General features: G+C 44.9%; 1 protein-coding gene across 8 annotated transcripts in view; it reads left to right on the top strand.

Moving 5' to 3' along the window:
• CUNH10orf90 (chromosome unknown C10orf90 homolog) overlaps positions 1–13,586 on the top strand; it is a 278,495-nt gene that overhangs the window by 260,717 nt on the left and 4,192 nt on the right. The window lies entirely within an intron of this gene.

Here is a 13,586-nt window from a genome sequence, read left to right as displayed (position 1 = left end):
CAGGGGAACGTTCATGGATGATTGGGGATGACAGAGGGACCAGGAGGCAGCATTATGAAGGGCCTGGCCACAGTCGCCGGCTCCTGATGGAGGAGACCTCCATGCAGTCAGGTGAGTAGAAAGGATGAGGCTGGTCATGGTTCAGCTGTGCGAGGAGGTGGAAGCACAGTGTGAGAGGTCCCAGGGGAGCTCAGTTCCTCTGTGGGGTGGGGGGTGAAGATGCAGAGGACAAAGAGCTCCAGGGACGTGAGGCCCAGGAGGCTAGCGGACACTGCATACATACACCACTTCTGAGTGGTGTGCCACTGCCTCACTCAGAACTGAGGCAAGTTGTGGTCAGGTGCAGCCGAGGGCAGGTGAGGGAGTCATCAGGAGAAGGCGCAGTGGCTGAGTCCTGGAGGAGGGGAGCTGAGGTGGAGGTCAGGAGGAAGGTGGCGGAGGGCTTTGCTTTCAGCCTCTCACAAGACCAAGTCTCCGACATGAGGGCCCCTCTCTTGCCCAAGCCTGGGCTCCACCGGGTCGGTCCACTAGAGTTACCTAGGGGCCATAGAAAGGCTCTTCCATCATTGCCACACAGTGCCTGGGGATTGGGTCATGTTCAGAGGTCAGCCTTGCAGATGAAATCCAAAGTAGGGCAGTGTGAAAGCAAGTGGGAAGCATCAGCACCTGAGGCAGAAGAGGTCCAGCACCTGTAGACAGAAGGGGTACAACACCTGCAGGCAGCAGGGTTCAGTACCTGTGGCCAGTGGGTGGCAGCCCTCACCACCCCATTGGCATATTTATGGCTTCACCCTACGCCCACCGCAACTCCTCAAACCTGTCCCTAACCATCTCCCGCTGAGATGGGTACCCAGCTTCAGAGCCTCCCTGGAGCCAGGCCCCTCCCCACCTGACCCTGCCACCCCAGCCCCACCTGGTTGGTCCCATTTGCTGTTCTTCCTTAACCCAGGAGCGTTCACACTTAGGGAACCAATCCACTCTCTGAATCCCACCATCCTGCCTGACCTCACAGGCCTGCTCCAGTGCAGCCCCTCCGTTGGACTCCTACCCCAGGCCATTTCCTCTGCTCCCTATGACATACGACCTGGCCTGCGCTGCCTTTCACTTAGCTGAGAGCTTTTGCCAGGGATGAATTGTTTTTGCTTCTACCTGTGCTCAATGCTGCAGCAACATGGGAAGCCAAACAGTGCCCAGACACAGTCCGTGTGGCCCGGCTACTTTCCCATCTGCCCGTCGGGTGTTCTTCATGGCTCTCTGGTGTGCAGAAAACCCCTGAGGGGCATCCCCTTCCCCCCTGAAGCCCTCCCTGTCCCCATCCTCCCTGACCCCGACCCCACTGCCATTTGCTCACTCGTGGCTCATGTTCTTGTAAATCGCCTTTTTCCCTCTTCACTTTGAATTAGGGTCCTGTGGGTGTTCTGGGCAGACCTCCCTAGACTGGAAACACTAGTGGGCGCGCACCATGCCCAGTGGCCCCGAGACTCCCCACTGCACCTCGCACATCACACTGAGTTCATCTGAATTGCATTATCCACACTTCCCCAAGGGAGCCGAGTCAGAGCCATTCAAATCACGGACCAGTAGAGGAATGGAATTTTCCAGAAGGCACTGCAAATTTCCTTCTCCAGGAGAGCTGCCTTCACTGATGATTCCTGGCTAGAGCTTGTATTAACATTAATTTGCATTCCCAGAGCATCTAGCTGGAAATGTGACCCAGCAGATAGGAAATGGCAGCAGAAGTCATCATGGTAACAAAAATGTGCCGTTCATCACGCAGCAGCTGAGCAGGGGCCGCAACATCCTTCTGATCGCCTGAACCCATCTCATGAATGTTTTTCCATAAAACATTTAAATAAATATTTGTGGTTAGTACTCCCAATATTAATCACAAAGGAATTTCAAAATGTACTTATCAGATGAAAGTAATTTTTTTTTTTATTTTATCCATCCACAGAGAAAACAGGAAGCCTGAGTTACTTAAAAACTGTTTCCCATGCACACTATCACTAGTGCCCTTCAGACACTGTGACTGTGCAACAACGTGTTGCATCTTTAAAAGAAACATGGGAACAAAAGACTGATTTATGTCTATTGGTTAGAATTAGAATAAAGAACAAAGAAAAGTGTTACTTAAGGTGCAAAAGCCAAACTGCAGAGTGGTAAGGAAATTGCCTATAAGAGATTGCTTTTCCCAATTGCTTTGATTTTATTTTCCAAATGGTTTCATTTTGTATTTCATAAAGCAGTTAAGTATTAAGCCTTGCAGTACTCTGAGGATATATATCCACTTGGCCAAGAGCATGAAGGTTATTAGTCATCTATAAATTATTATAGTTTGGAGTTCTTTAAGATGCTGGTAAGCCCTGGATTTGGAGCAAACAGGACTTTCATGAAGTTGTTCACTAATTTTTTGAGGTGATCTCCTCTCTTTGCAATTTTCAAGTATAATTCTTTATTATCAATCAGAGTCCCCATGCTGAGTGATAGATCTTCAGAACTGACTTCTGACTGAAACCTGATGTTCTCTAGATTCATCCATGGTGTCATGGATTTCTTCCTTTAAAGCAAAATAGTATTGCAGTATGTGGGGGGGGAGGGGCACCCATCACATTCCATGATCCATTTATTTGTCGATGGACACTTGGGCATTTTGAACACTGCTGCGATGAACACAGGGACACAGATACCTCTTTGACATACTGACTTCATTTCCTTTGTGTCTGCAGTGGGGCTGCTGTGTTGTACGGCAGTTCTAATTTGATTTTTTGAGGGACCTCCGTCACATTTTCCACGATGGCTGTGCTGACGCAGATGCACAGTGACAGGTCCCTAGGTTCCTTTCCTCCACTCTCTTGCCCACGCTTTTCTATGGCCGCCCTGACAGGTGTGAAGTGGTATTGTGGTTTCAATTTGTATTTCTCTATAGTTGAGTAACATTAACCTTTCTTCTTATAACTGCTATCCACTTGTACGTCTTTTGAGAAATGTCTACTCAGGTCCTTTGCCCATTTTTTAATTAGGTGGTTTTCTTGCTACTGAGGTTTTGTTTTTATTCTTCATACATTTTGAATATCAACTCATTGTCAGTTGTATGACTTGCAAACATTTCCTCCCGTCCCACAGTTGGTCACTTTGTCCTGTTGGCCATTTCCTTGTCTGTAGGTCTTTCATGTGATAAAACTCCTTTACTAATGTTTACTTTTGTGGCCTGTGCTTTTGGGGTCACACGGCCCAGACCAATGTCATGGAGCTTCCCCACTGTTTTCTTCTAGCAGTTTTACATTTTATTCTTCTGCATGTGACTGTGCTGACACTATTTTTTGAAGAGACTGTCCTTTCCCATGGTGTGTCCTTGATGTTTTTTGCCAAAGCTCATAAATGCATGGGTTTATTTCTGAGCTGTCTATTCTGCCCCGTTGGTTTATGTCTCTTTTTATGCCAGTATCATGCTGTTTGGATTATTGTAGCTTTATAGTAGATTTTGAAATCAGGCAGTGTGATGCCTCCAGCCTTACTATTTTGCTCACGATGGCCTTGGCTAGTCAGGGTCTCTTGTGACTCTGTGTGAATTTAGCTTTTTTTTTTTTTTTCCTATTTCTATGAAAAAAATCATTGAAATTTTCTTTCATCAGTGTTTAATAGTGCATATCATTCATGTTCTTGTTAAATTTATTCCTAAGTATTTTGTTTTTCGAAACTGTTAGAATGAGGTTATTTTCTTGGTTTCTTTTTCAGATATTTTATTATTAGCATATTTAAACACTAATTTTTATATATTCATTTTAAATTCTGTGACTGTACTGGATTTGTTTTTTAATCTAGCAGGGTTTTTGGTGACATCTCTAGGGGATTTCTAGATATGAGATCATGACATCTGCACACAGAGAAAAAATTACTTGTCTTTTTGACTCAGATGCTTTGAATTTCTTTTTCTTACCTAATTGCTCTGGCTAGTATCACAGTGAACAGAAGTGGTGAGAATGCAGATGTTATAGTCTGGATCTGAAATATCCCCCGAAGGCACATGTGGTGAAGACTTGGTCTCCAATGCAGCAATGTTCAGAGGTGGAGCCTCTGTGAAGAAATTGGATCATGAGGGCTTTGACCGCATCAATGGATTAATCCATCGAGGGATGATTCATATTTGATGGTATGATTGGGAGGTGGTGGAAACTGTAGTCTCTGGAGCCTAGTTGGAAGAAGTAGTTCACTTCCTGGCAGCCACAGAGCAAACAACTTTCCTCTGCTGCACTCTTCACTGTGACGTTTTGCTTCTTCTCAGGCCAGAGCAATAGAGGCAGCCAACCATGGCCTGAAACCTCTGAAACCATGAGCCAAAATAAATCTTTCCTCCTTTAATTTGTTTATGGAAGGTATTTGGGTCATAGTTATGAAAATTTTATTAACACAATTGTCATCCTTATCCTAGACCTGATTTCAGAGGAAAAAATTCTCAACTTTTCAATGTTGAGCGTGATGTTAACTTGGGCTTGTCATATCTGACCTTTGTGTGTTGAGATTCATCTTTTCTATACCTAATTTGTTAAATTTGTTGAATCATAAAAGGATGTTGAAATTTGTCAGATTATGGTTTTTGATCTTTTTGTGTATTACATTTGTTAGTTTGTATATGTTGAACCATTCTCATTTATCAGAGACAAATCTCACTTGATAATGGTGAATAATTCTTTTAATGTGCTATTGAACTCAGTTTGCCAGTATTTTGTTGAGGAGTTTACATTTACGTTTCTCATGGACATTGTCCTGTAATTTTCTTTGCTTGTAGTGACCTTGTCTAGATTTGATACCAGTGTAATACTGTCCTCATAAAATGGGTTGGAAGTACTTCCTTCTCTTCAACTTTTTGGGATCAGTTTGAAAAGGAGTGTTATTAGTTCTTCCTCAGACGTTTGATAGAATTTAGTCATGAAGACACACTGAGATCTTCAGCTTTTCTTCGAATGGGAGATTTTTTAAATTTCTGATCCAATACCCTTACTTGTTATTGGTCTGTTCTTATTTATTATATTTTGACTCACTCTTAGTAGTTATTTTCTTTGTAAGAACTTATCCATTTCTTCTAGGTTATGCAATTTATAGACATATAACTATTCATAGTAGTCTATTATAATCCTTTGTATTTCTATGGTTTAAGTTATAATGTCTCCACTCATTTCTTATTTTATTATTTTGAGTTTTTTTCTTAAGTCTAAATATTTGTCAATTTTCTTTCTTTTCAAGAATGAACTCCTAGTTTATTTGATCTTTTTATTGTCTTTCTAGTTTTTATTTCATTAATTTCTTCTCTATTCTTTGTTATTTCCTTTTTTCCATTAACTTTGACTTTAGTTTGTTCTTATTTTTCTGCTTGCTTGAGTCATAGTGTTATATTGATTGAGATCTTTCTTCTTTTTTTTAGTTTAGTGCTATAAACTTATTTTATTGCTATAAACTTCTCTCTCAGAACTGCTTTTGATGCATCCTATAAGTTTTTAGTATGCTGTTTCCATTTTTTTATTATGTTGGGATTGTTTTTTTTCTTTTGGTACTGGGGAATGAACCAAAATGTGCTTTAACACTGAGCCATATCTTCAGTACTTTTTAAATTTTTATTTTGAGACATGGTCTTACTAAGTTGTTTAGGGCCTTGTTAAGTTGCTGAGGCTGACTTTGAACTTGCAATTCTCCTGCCTCAGCCTCTCAAGCTACTAATATTACAGATGTGCACCACCACACCCAGCTGATCTTGGGGATTTTTAAATTTTCCTTTTGATTTATTCTTTGAGCCATTGGTTGTTCCAGAGTATGTTGTTTAATAGCTACACATTTGTGAAATTTCCCAAAATGCCTCCTGTTAGTAATTTTTAGTTTAATACCATTGTGGCTAAAAAAGATATTTGATAAATTTTAACCTTCTTAAATTTGCTAGACTTTTTTGTGGGCCAACATATAATCTATTCTGGAGAATGTTCTGTGTGTCCTTGAGAAGAACCTGCATTTGATGCTTTGGGATGGAATGTTCTGTACATGTCTGTTAGGTCCACTTGGTCGAAAATGCAGTTCAGGTCTAATGTTTCCATCTTGAATTTCTGTCTGGATAATCTCTCCATTGTTGATAGTGAGGTATTGAAGTCCCCTACTACTACTGAATTGCTCTTTATATCTTCCTTCAGAGCTGTTATTTACCTGATATATTTAGGTGTTCTGATATTGGATAGATATATATTTATAATTGTCCTATCCTATTGATGAATTGACCCTGTTTTCATTATATGATGACCTACTTTGTCTTATTCCAGTTTTTGACTGAAAGTCTCTTTTCTCTTATATAGGAATAGCTCCTCCTGCTTTCTTTGGGTTCCAGTTACATGGATCATCTTTCCCGTGCCTTTACTTTCACCTTACATGTGTCCTTAAGGCTGCAGCAGACCTCTTATAAGTAGCATATAGATCTTTTAAAATCTACCCCATATTAATGAGCTCCTGGATCTAGGAATCCAGGTGACTAAGGACAGTGTCAACAAAGAGCAGGGCCTGAGCAAAATGGGGAGGAAGGAGCAAGAATGTGCATCAGCTGGGTCACAGCCTTAGTAATTAAAAAGTAAAGACTTACTACGGCTGTTTTTTTTTTATTATTATTTTCTTTTCCTCTTTTATTTTTGTAACCCCTTTGTTTCATTCTTCTTCTCTTGCTACCTACCTTTGTGATTTGATGATTATTTTGCAGTGGAATGCATTGATTACTTTATCTTTTATATCCGATAGAGGATTTGGATTGGGGTTACCATGAGTCTTTCACGAAACAACTAAAACGGCTATAACAATTCAACTTTATTGCATACAAAAACTCTAGTTTTTCTCCTCCTACCTCTCATATTCTTTTTTTGTTTTTGATGTCACAATGTACCTATTTTATATTGTGGATCCTTTAAATTATTTTTGTTGGTTATTTTTAATAGTTTGTCTTTTAACCTTTCTATTGAAGATATAAGCTGTTTACATACTACCAGGATAGTATTAAGAACATTCTGATTTTGACTATGTATATACTTTTTCCAGTGAGTTTTATACTTCTGTAGGAGTCCTGCAGCTAAGTAAATTGCTTAAATTCATTTAACCTTGTTTTCCCTAAGCTTCTTTTACCTTGGAATGCTTTAATCTAATTCTCAAAAGCCCATTTTGTGACATTGTTTTAGGATTCTTTGCTTACATATTTACCATGCTTTGCTAAAGAAAATCCAGCTGGAGTTTTAATTTGTCATTTTCCCCTAGAAATCTGGGACTGTGGGAAAGTGGTCTTTCTCTTTACCTGTTGTGCTTTGTTCTAGCAATGCCATAAAGTGATGGCTTGAGGGACCCAGGAGTCCCCTGGGAGGTGTGGTGTGGCACCTATTTCCATCTGTGGCTGGAAGCTCACCCAGCAACTGGTCCTGCCCAGAGCAGTGTCCATGTTGGCCCCCGAAACTTGTGACAGTGCCACTGTGCTGGTGCCTAGTCTTCTGAAAAAGAAGTGCCAGTCACGTTCCTTTTAGAAAGTGCATCACAAATGTCACCATGTGAAATGACTACAGAAAGGAGAGAATCCTATCAGGTGGGGGAAAGCTGGCCCTACCTCTCAGCTGACAAAATGAAGGGAAGGAGCAAGAAGCTGCCAGTCTGATAACTTCATGGCAGTGGTAGAGAACCGCTGTCCCCAGCTTTGCCTTCCCATGCGGCCGCTCACACTGTGACATGGGAGGCCTAAGGCTGGGGCCTGATGCTCTGAGGCAGTGGCATGGAGAGGCTCTCTCAAAACAGGGCTGCCAGATTTATTAAGTGAAAATTTTGGATGCCAGGTTAAATTTGCATTTCAGACCAACAAGAAATAATTTTTTGCATAAATGTGTTTCATGCAATAGTTGAGACATGATGATACTATAAAAAGTTTCATTGTTAATCTGAAATGCAAATTTAACCTCAAGGCTATGCGACCCAGGAAGGCCTGGGCTATCTCCCAGGTTCTCTTATTCCTTCTATCTAAGCCACAGTGGTCCTCAGCTGTGGGTGAACATCAGAATCAGCTGGCCTACACCCAGAATGCTTGGTGCAGATGGCCTGGGTGGGGCAGACCTACCTGCGTCACAAGGTTGCAGGTGATGCTGAATGCTGCTGCCTCATTGACAGGGCACTCAGGTAGTGGCTCTGATTAGTGTCCCCATGGTGAATGGTGCTGGTTAGTGTCATCCCTGTGGGAATGTTGTGTTCAGTGCCCTGGTGGGTGACATTGGGTTGTTTGCCAATGCCATCAGCTTCTTTCCAGTTTATAGAGTGCTCTCAAATGGCCCACTTTCATAAATTCTTCCAAGAACCTTTAAGGCAGATCCTGTGCCCCAGCTAAGTAGAGGAGGACCAGGACCTCAGAGAGCTCGAGTAGCTTGTACCAGGGGCACAACACCAGGCAAGCCCAAAGAATCACCTGTGTACATCATACAAGCTGGCTGTTAGCTTAAGAGCTCTCAGTTGTCTTTTGTAAGCGGGAAGAAACTGAAGTTCCTGCCATATTGAGTGGGGTCATTAAGAATTGGCGGGGATAGGGGGGAGCGGTCCGTAAATCCTAAGGGCTGGATGAAGCTGACCATTTCACAGCTGGATTTCCTTTGAGATAACAGTGTTCTCTGTGTACAAAACACTCTGTAGTGCTTTGCTGACCACTGCAGGGCTTCCTGGGGACTTGTGTCTTTTTGATAACGGATTGAAGCCCTTCAGTGGGGTTTACTTTGAGAGTCTTGGTCCTAAATAGGGATCTGGTTTAGGGTAGAGTCTCTGATCCTGCTGACCCCAGGGTGAATGGAACTTGTGGTCAGTCTGACCTAGGTACAGGCTGCCTTCCCTGGCAGTACCCAGGGTGTGTGTAGGGTACCCATGGAGATCCTTGGACCTTTGTGTCCCTCACTGGGTCTCCTGAGGAGTAGCCAGTCAACAGACACAAATGAGAAGCACCTCGTGCTCTCAGCCACAGGACGGAGTGTGAGTGGAAGGAGTAGGGAGCCGGGCAGGGGAGGGACAGAGAAGAGATTCTCATCCACTGGGAGCTCCTTCCACTTGGGGAGAGCGGTCGGTGGACAGGCAGCTATAAACCAAGCCTAGACCTAGGGGAGCTGGAGAGAGAAGGGGGCCACTGACAGTGCTCATTGGTCCAAGAGACAGGGCAGGAGAGGTCAGGGGATGCAGCCATGTATCTCCAATGACCATTTTCACAGGCATGTTTGATGTGGGGTCTGGGTTGCCCTCTTACTGTGGTCTGGCCCATGTTGCATCCAGGTTCTTTCAAAGGAGGATCTGCCTTGGCCTCTCTTATCACCATCCCTTCTCAGGGACAAGACCCTTTCTCAAGTCCATCCTGTAGCTCCCTAGTACCCCATCTTTCCATGGAAGCCCTGAGGCAGTGATTCGGCTCTAAGCCCAAGGACGGGTCTCTGTGTGCAGGAGGTGAGCTCTCTGCAAGGAGAATGGGCCACCCTTTCCTACCCAGACACCCCCACCACCGTACACACACACACCTTGCTTCTTAAACTGAGTATTCAAAAGAAATGGCCATTTCTGGAGACCCTCTGGGTTAGTTTTCATTTCTTAAGTCTGTATTCCTTCACCAGAAGGGTCAGAGCCTCCATGCATTTCCACACCGTGACCTCCCCATCTCTCTCCTGTGACTGGATGGCAACTGGCACGCGCCATTGTTTTCATGTAAAGGTCAGCACTGGCCTTCCTGACCCGTGGAGCAAGCTGCTCACTTCGTGCGACCATCAAGCAGGGACAGGATTCTGCTGAAGCTGGACGTGATTTTAGAGAAAGGAGAGTGTTTATCCAGCACAAGAGCCCATCAGAGGCAAGCAACCTGTGCATCTTTGAGGTGCCTGTGTGTGGTGGGGTGCCTGTTTAGGTTCCTCAGGGCTCCTCAGTCCAAGGTAGACCACACTGCTGTTGCTCGCATCGGACTTGTTGGAGGTTCCAACGCAGAGAGCTGAACAGAAACCAAGTGCACAGAACAGAATTTGAATCTTGACATTCAAATGTCACCCTCGCAGCCGCACAGTCAGCTGCTTATTGCTTTGAAATCAGTGTAATGAGCAGCCTAGCCGTCTTAGAAACACACCCCCAGGTCCCCCTAAAACACCCCCATTTCTTTTCTTTTGGGGAGGTGTAGACTCCAAGCCATTGCAGGAGCTGCTGAGTCGGTGTGTCTTGGTTTTGGAGTGTCTAAGGTAGGGGAAGAAGTGTCTCTGAGAGCTCAGAGTGACTAAAGAAAACAAAGCCCCTGGGAGGGTGTCCTCCTAAATCCTACTGTGAACTCCATTATCATTGAGGTCACTGCCCCAGGGGAGAGCAAAGCTTTGCTGTGGAGCTGTGGACACAGGTTTCCAAGGGAAGGAAGAGCTGCTGTCAGAGGATGCTTGCTGCTTCCTGGTGACTCTGACAGCTGTTTGAATGTGAAAGTCACCTGTCCCTGTCTGTGCACGTGCTATGCAGACACACATGCCACATGTAATACATACCACATGTGTTTCGGGAGAATGACGGCTGTCAGGCCTTTGATTGTTCAGCAGCAGTCTCTCGCGGAGGCTCTGAGTCCCCTCAGTACCTGGTTGTCTGCTGACTTGGAAGCAGGCAGAGGCTTAAGGAAGCCTGGCCTCACCAGAGTCAGCTGACAGCAGGCCCTGTGGTTTGTGTCCAGTGAGGAGCCAGGTGCAAGGATTTTTTTTTCATGAGAAAAAGTTCCCAGAAATGTATAAATAGGTGACTTAGGGATTCTCTCAGGGAAAAAAATAAAAATCACCCTCCATTTGAATAACAGTAGGAGGTAAGTGTGACTATAGTCTCACGTGGGAAGCTTTAAGGATGATCTCTAAAAGACCCATAAGCAGGCTGAAAATCATTCTCTCCAGTTACTTTCATTTTATTAAGGCAGAATTTAGATTAAAAGGGAATTGGGGCTGGGGATGTGGCTCAAGCGGTAATGTGCTCGCCTGGCATGTGCGGGGCACTGGGTTCGATCCTCAGCACCACATAAAAATAAAATAAAGATGTTGTGTCCACCGAAAACTAAAAAATAAATATTAAACACACACACACTCTCTCTCTCTCTCTCTCTCTCTCTCTCTCTCTCTCAAAAAAAAAAAAAAAAANAATATTAAACACACACACACTCTCTCTCTCTCTCTCTCTCTCTCTCTCTCTCTCTCAAAAAAAAAAAAAAAAAGGAATTGATGAGATTTCACTGAAAGGTTGAACAGAGCACACCACACAGGGTGGGTTTCCATGCCATGAAATGAGACCCCTGGGGCTGGGGCAGGTGGAGTGGTCCTGGCCCCCTTCCTCCCACACCCAACCCCTCAGGCTGCTGGGGGACCCCTCTTTTTGGTTCTAGCTGTCTTGTGCTCTGGAGTCTCCCCAGGTCCCCCTCCTGCCTGGTGGACCTGGCCACTCCTCCCTGAGGCTGCTCCCCTCCCTGTACCATTGGCCCTGGCTCTGAAAGGCCCTGTTAATCTGACTTTCAACCTAGGCTCTGAGCTCTGGGTCTTATTCATCTTTGTGTCCCTACTGCCTAGCACCAAGGAGATAAAAACTCAGCAATTGTCAAATGGATGTGTCGCTCACCCCAAAGCCTGCGGTCATCTCCATTCATGTCTCCAGGCCCTACGGCTCTCTCTCTACCTGTCCAAGGTAGATGAATCCCGTGGCTGCACTCTGTGCCAAGCACTGCCATCTTTCACCCACCACAGGGCTGCGATTGCTGGCCTGGGCTCCCTCGGCCACTTCTGAGTGTGCGCCGCTCAGTTCCTGTTCTGAAGAGTGCCTGTGATCATCCACAAGCAGTAACAAGCATATCTGCTTTAACACCACGGGCGGCTGTTCATCTCCCTTACTCCTAAGGAACGCTCCTTAACAGACACGTCAAATTCTGCAGGGGGCAGGGGGCTCATGGTTTTGTTGTTGTTGTTTCTTAGAAATAAAACCAAAGCGTAATTGTGGTATCGATACTGTAAAGAACAAACTGAAAAGAAAAAAGAAAATTTCAATTTCCAGAATAGGCCACCTATCACTGAGTTGTGAAATCAAATGAAATTTGTGTGTTTTTTTTATCCCTTCAGGACACCTGTCTGTCTATATTGAATTTACCCTAATCTTAAGTAGTTCTTGGGGAACCCCAATCCCACCTGCCTGTCTTCCTTTGAGGTTTCTTGTCCCTGAGTGGGAGTCCTACATTCTCACATATTTGCTTACCCAAGACCCCAGCTGACTTAGATGACACTCCTTCCTGGGATCTTCCAGAGCACCTGTCTCTGCCTGGTCCTGTCCAGAGTGGAGGCTAGGGTGGGAGTCTGTGGCAATGTCACCTTCCTCCTTCTCTGAGAGTCCCCCGCCTTTTTAAACACGGGTGACATTTCCTCTAGTTGTGAATATTACTATTTCTTTTTTCTCCCATCTCTCCTTTGAGGAGTGGGGTCATAACGTATGTTCAAACCACTGGGCAGGATGTGAGCTCAGCCACTATGCTTTTTTCCATACTGTACATATTTATTGTGCTCAGAGGGGAAGGCGTTTCCTAGTCGCCCTGTCTCTATCCCACCTTCTTGCATTGTCTGGGAAAATTCTGTATGTCCTGGAGCTATCTTTGGTGGCTCCACTGGTCAGATGAGCAAGGGAGAAAGTCCTGGGCATGGGGAGAAATGAACGGAAATACAGCCCAGGGCTCCTTGGGGATCACGGGGATCACAGGGATCCCACGCCTACCTGCAGCTTAGCAAGGACCCCACTCCTCACCTGTCTGCTTCTGCCAAATGATGCAGTGAGCTTGTCCATCTGGGTGCTCCAGGAAGCATGGCAGGCCACAAGCACCCCAGGCACGTGTGCCCCACCCTTGGCTAATTTGTAGGGCTGAGTCTCTCTTGGGCATTTCAGACTTGTTTTCCGTTACTGCAAAAGAGTACATGCCATTAAAAAAAAAAAAAGAAAGAAAAAAAGCATTTTTCAGTGTGCCATATGTAAACCTCATGATGATCATGATGTATTCTCACTCACACAGAAGAACATTGCAGTACCACAGTGGGTTTTTTTTTGCCACTCTGCACTTAATCAAAGGCCACTAAGATACAAGACTATGGTGTTGTCCATGACTCTTTAGACATTAGAAAAGTGGGACGGTGGTCTTCATCTGGCAGAGGCTAAGCAGCCCGGATGGAAGACTGCAGGTGTGATGAGGTCTCCTGCTCTCAAAATGTCTAGGGCAGCTGGGTGATTTCCTTGTCCTTAGGGGCCTCGAAAATCTAGTGGAATGAGTGGAATGGCTGTGGACCCTGGCACATCCCCCAGAAAACCATGACTGTGGCTGCTGGAAGCACCCAGAGGAGCAGTTAACACTGCACCCCAGGCCTTCGCTGGCCACTCAGTGGTCAGCGCAGCCATTTATGGGTGTGAGCCCTGTAGAGTTTGTCACAGGCTGTGGCTTAGAGGAGGACAGTTCCAGGGAATGTGCCGACTCCACCACTCCAGAGCTGTGTGATAACTCTGTACCTTCTGTAATTAATCATCTTCCCCCCCCCCCCCCC

This window comes from Marmota marmota, unplaced genomic scaffold (assembly GCF_001458135.2).
Source record: "Marmota marmota marmota unplaced genomic scaffold, marMar, whole genome shotgun sequence".
NCBI lineage: Eukaryota > Metazoa > Chordata > Mammalia > Rodentia > Sciuridae > Marmota > Marmota marmota.
Note: the sequence above shows the minus strand (reverse complement) of the source record. Positions and strands in the feature narration are given on the sequence as shown.